Genomic DNA, 4,843 nt, shown 5'->3' with positions numbered 1-4,843 from the left:
TTGACTGTCTTCCAATTTAACAAGTGAATTCCACTCCAACAGAGAACACATAAAATGTAGCTTTCGAATCACCTTTTAAAAGTTCCTGTTCCTGCTGAAGGACAGAATCACATTGGGACAGGGGTCCCTTGTGTTTCTTCTTTACCAGCAAAGCAGTAAAACTTTTTTCCTTTTTCTCAAAGCCATGACCTCTTTACTAGATTGGCACTGGGGACAAGGATCAAGCTTTCAGTAAGATTTTGAGTTGAATTTCATGCAGGGTGTGAGATAAGGGTCTAGTCTAACATTATTATTAATGATAAAAGACTGAATGATTTTTTTTTCTTTTAGAGCTAAAGCAATATAAAGGTGTTTTTTGTTTTTGGTTTTTTTTTCTCCTCAATATTTCTGTGCAATATTGTAGTGAAGGATTTGGTCATGGCAATTAAAGTAGAAGAAGAAACAAAAATGTATAAGGATTAGAAATGTAGAACTAAGATTATCTCTATTTAGAGACAGTATCACTCTGTATAAAGAAATTCTAATTTATTCATTAGGTAAACTTTAAAACTCATAAAAATGTTCAAAAATTTAGGATACAAAATAAACAGAACCACTTGTATGTTTATAGACTTATAAGGATTAATGTGAGAATAAAATTAAGAAGAAACAAATTCAATTCCTATGGTATTCAGACACATACTCAAAAGATAGTTCTAATAAAAGCAGTATAAGATGTACATACTATAATGACAAAACACTGCTAAAAGAAATGTAAAAACATATTTAAACAAATGGAAAGACATCCAGGTTTCACAGACTGAAAAATTTAACATTGCTAAGATGCCAATACTCTCTGAATTGAGCCATAGTTTCAATTCAGTCCCTATGGAGTTCCAGCTTCAGCTTTTGCAGAAAACTAAAACTGTTTTTCAGAGCTTAGGTAAAGGAAAAGATATAGAAAATAATTACTAGTTAACATGATTTTGGGGGGCTAACATTACCTCAGTAGCTTAGACAGTGGTTGTTTTCATCAGTTTTTTCACTGCTGTAACTAAAAGACCCCTCGAGAACAATTGTAGAAAAGAAAAAGTTTTGGGGAGCTCATGGTTTCAGAAGTCTCAGTCCAAAGACATCTGGCTCCATTGCTTAGGATTCAAAGTGAGGCAGGACATCATGGCAGAGGAGTGCAGCAGAGGGAAGCAGCTCACAGGATGATCAGAAAGCAGAGAGAAAGATCTCCATTTACCAAATACAAATATATAACCAAAAGCTATGCCCGCCAATGCCCCACCTCCTCCAGTCACACCGCACCTGCCTTCAATTATCACTCAATTAATCCCATGAAGTGATTTTTACTGATTGGGTAAGGCTATCATAAACCCAACCATTTCTACTCTGAACCCTCTCACATTGTCTCACAGGTGAGATTTGGGGGAACTCCTCACGTACAAACCATAACAGTGGTAGCAAGGATTATATTATTCTGTGAATACACAAAAAAAATGAACTTCGCACATTACTTGGGTGACTTCTGTGGTATATAAATTTCATCTGAATAAATCTGATTAAAAATGTTCTATAGCCTTTCCGTGCTACCCAGGGAGGGGTCCATACGGCATTGTTCTTGATTCCCATCGTAACTTAAAGGGAAACTGTCACAATGTCCGGAGCCCTTGATGTCCTGCAAATGAAGGAAGAGGATGTCCTCAAATTCCTTGCAGCAGGAACCCACTTAGGTGGCACCAACCTTGATTTCCAGATGGAACAGTATATCTACAAAAGGAAAAGTGATGGCATCTACATCATAAACCTGAAGAGGACCTGGGAGAATCTTCTGCTGGCAGCTTGTGCCATTGTTGCCATCGAAAACCCTGCCGATGTCAGTGTCATATCCTCTAGGAATACTGGCCAGCGGGCTGTGCTGAAGTTTGCTGCTGCCACTGGAGCCACTCCTATTGCTGGCCACTTCACTCCTGGAACCTTCACTAACGAGATCCAGGCAGCCTTCCGGGATCCACGTCTTCTGGTGGTTGCTGATCCCACCAGATTCTGGTGGCGGCTGACCACCCGCCTCTTACAGAAGCATCTTATGTCAATTTGCCTACCATTGCTCAGTGTTACACAGACTCTCCTCTGCGCTATGTGGACATTGCCATTCCATGCAATAATAAGGGAGCTCATTCTGTGGGTCTGATGTGGTGGATGCTGGCCCGAGAAGTTCTGCGCATGCGTGGCACCATTTCCCGTGAACACCCGTGGGAGGTCATGCCTGATCTCTACTTCTACAGAGATCCTGAAGAGATTGAAAAGGAAAAGTAGGCTGCTGCTGAAAAAGCTGTGACCAAGGAGGAATTTCAGGGTGAATGGCCTGCTCCAGCTCCTGAGTTCACTGCTACTCAATCTGAGGTTGCAGACTGGTCTGAAGGTGTGCAGGTGCCCTCTGGGCCTATCCAGCATTTCCCTACTGAAGACTGGAGTGCCCAGCTGGCCACTGAAGACTGGTCTGTAGCTCCCACTGCTCAGGCTACTGCGTGGGTAGGAACAAACACGGAGTGGTCTTGAGTTGTTCTGCAGAAACTTATTAAGCAAAATGGAAATAAGGTAACGGAAAATAAACACCAGTTTCTTAAAAAAAAAATGTTCTATAATCCAGATATATAAATTTTCTACAGAAGTATAAAGGGACTTGGAATATTCATAACTATCTAAAAAAAAGATAGTGGTCAAGGATCACACTTCTCATTTAGAAGCTTACCATACAGCAAAAGTAATCTAGACATTGGGTACTGGCATAAGGTCAGTCTCATATATCAGTGCCAAAGAACTGAGAGTCCAGAGGTAAAATCTTAAATTCATGGTAAAGTAATTTTTAGCATGAGTACCAAGACCATTCATCAGGAAAATATTATTTTTTAACCACTGAAAACTCATATTCCAAAGAATGAATTTGAACATGTATCTCAACCATACACAGAAGTAAACTCAAATGGATCATAGACTTATATGTAAAAATTAATCTATAAAACTTTGAGTGGAAACATAGAAGCAAATCTTCATGTCCTTGAGTTAGGAAGGATTTCTTTATTTGTAACACTAAAATAAAAGTAACAACAAAAAGAAGGTGACAAGGAAGGTTGAAAAGGAAAAGTAGGAGAAAAATAAAAATTTTAGAAAACAACATTTGTGTTCTCAAAGATACAATAATAAAATAAAAAGATGTTTGCCAATGATGTATCTGTCAAGAGGCTTGTATTTAAAATGTATAAAGAATTTTATAATTCAGCAACTAAATGGATTGAGTATGAATATATGAATTAGCATTTCCCCAAAGAAGATAAATAAGTGAAGTGTCCAATAAACACAAGAAAGCACACTAAGAATCATTGGTAAGTGGGAAAATGCAAATAAAATTAAAACCATAATGAGATGTCACTTTATTCCTATGAAGAGGGATAATATCAAAAAGAAAAGCAATAACACATATTAGTGAAAACCAGAGAATGCTCCATTCATTACTTTTGGAAATATAAAATAATATGGCCATTTTGGAGACGGATTTTTCAGCTTCTTAAAATGTTGAGTATTGCCTACCTTATGATGCTTAAGCATTTCACGCCTGGGTATATACCCATGAAAAATGCAATTATATGCCCTCATGTTTTATCACTGTATTATTTGCAATAGCCCCAATTATATTTCAGGTGATGAATGGATGAGCTAAATGTGGTATATCTATTCAACAGAATATTTTTTAACCTAAAAAGAATGAAGCATGAATATGTGCTACAACATGGGTGAATATTTCAATGAGAAAATGTTTTTCTCATTGAAAGAAGTCAAATAGAAAAGACCGTCTATTTGATAATGTTTATAATGAATTTCCAGAATGGAAAAATAAAGGTTGGGGAAGGAGAAAATAATGATAAATGATTGCTAATTTATGTGGGTTTCTTTGAGAGCAACCAAAATGTTTTATCCAGCTAAGCGAAATAAGTCAAACCCATAAAACCAAACCAGAAAATACCAGAATGTATTTTCTGATTCGCAGACGCTTATTCACAATATGGGGGGGGGGGGGGGTTGGTGCTAGGGAAGAATAGAGTTACTTTAGATTAGGTAGAGCGAAGGGAGGGAAAGGGGTACGGAGATAGGAAGGATAGTTGAGTGAAACAGACATTATTACCTCATGTACATTTATGACTGCATGACTGATGTGATCCTACAATATGTACAATCAGAAAAATGAGAAGTTATACTCTGTTTATGTATGATTTATCAAAATTCATAAATGCATTCTACTGTCATGTAAAACTAATTAGAACAAATAAAAAATTTTAAAAAACAAAAATAAAATTTTTAAAAATTATGGTGGTGATGACTGTAAAATTCTGTGACTATACTAAAAAAATAAGTTCACATTAATTTGGTGAATTTTATATGAATTTCATCTCAGTAAGTATTATTAAAAACATAATGTCTAAATGTTCTCAGGGAAACTGTATAATGAAAAAGAAAAGTTCAGTTATACTGGGACACTACACCATATCAAAGTCAAGAGTAAAGGGAAACCCAGAAAAGGTATGAAAAAGGAATGGCTTAAAAGATGAGAAATTATGGAATCCAGAAAGTAGAAGATGTGAGAATGCCTAAATGTATCTATTGTTGCTGATAGTGCAAGTAAAGAGAGAGAAGTCTCCACTGATTAGTAGCATTGAGAAAAATTTTGTTGGTGGAGTATTGATTTTCAAAATCAGAATACTGAATTCAAGAGAGAATGCAAGGAAGTTATCTAATATAGAGAATATCAATGATACTTCAGAAAAGAATAGAAAAGCAAAACAATGAATGAAGAGTGAATATA

At 36.3% G+C, this 4,843-nt stretch overlaps 1 pseudogene; it reads left to right on the top strand.

Moving 5' to 3' along the window:
• The first annotated feature begins 1,573 nt into the window (after positions 1–1,573).
• On the top strand, positions 1,574–2,544 carry LOC124961820 (40S ribosomal protein SA-like; annotated as a pseudogene).
• Positions 2,545–4,843: the final 2,299 nt, after the last annotated feature.

The sequence above is a fragment of the Sciurus carolinensis genome, chromosome 1 (genome assembly GCF_902686445.1).
Source record: "Sciurus carolinensis chromosome 1, mSciCar1.2, whole genome shotgun sequence".
Classification (NCBI taxonomy): domain Eukaryota; kingdom Metazoa; phylum Chordata; class Mammalia; order Rodentia; family Sciuridae; genus Sciurus; species Sciurus carolinensis.
This window is presented reverse-complemented; position numbering and strand designations above follow the sequence as displayed.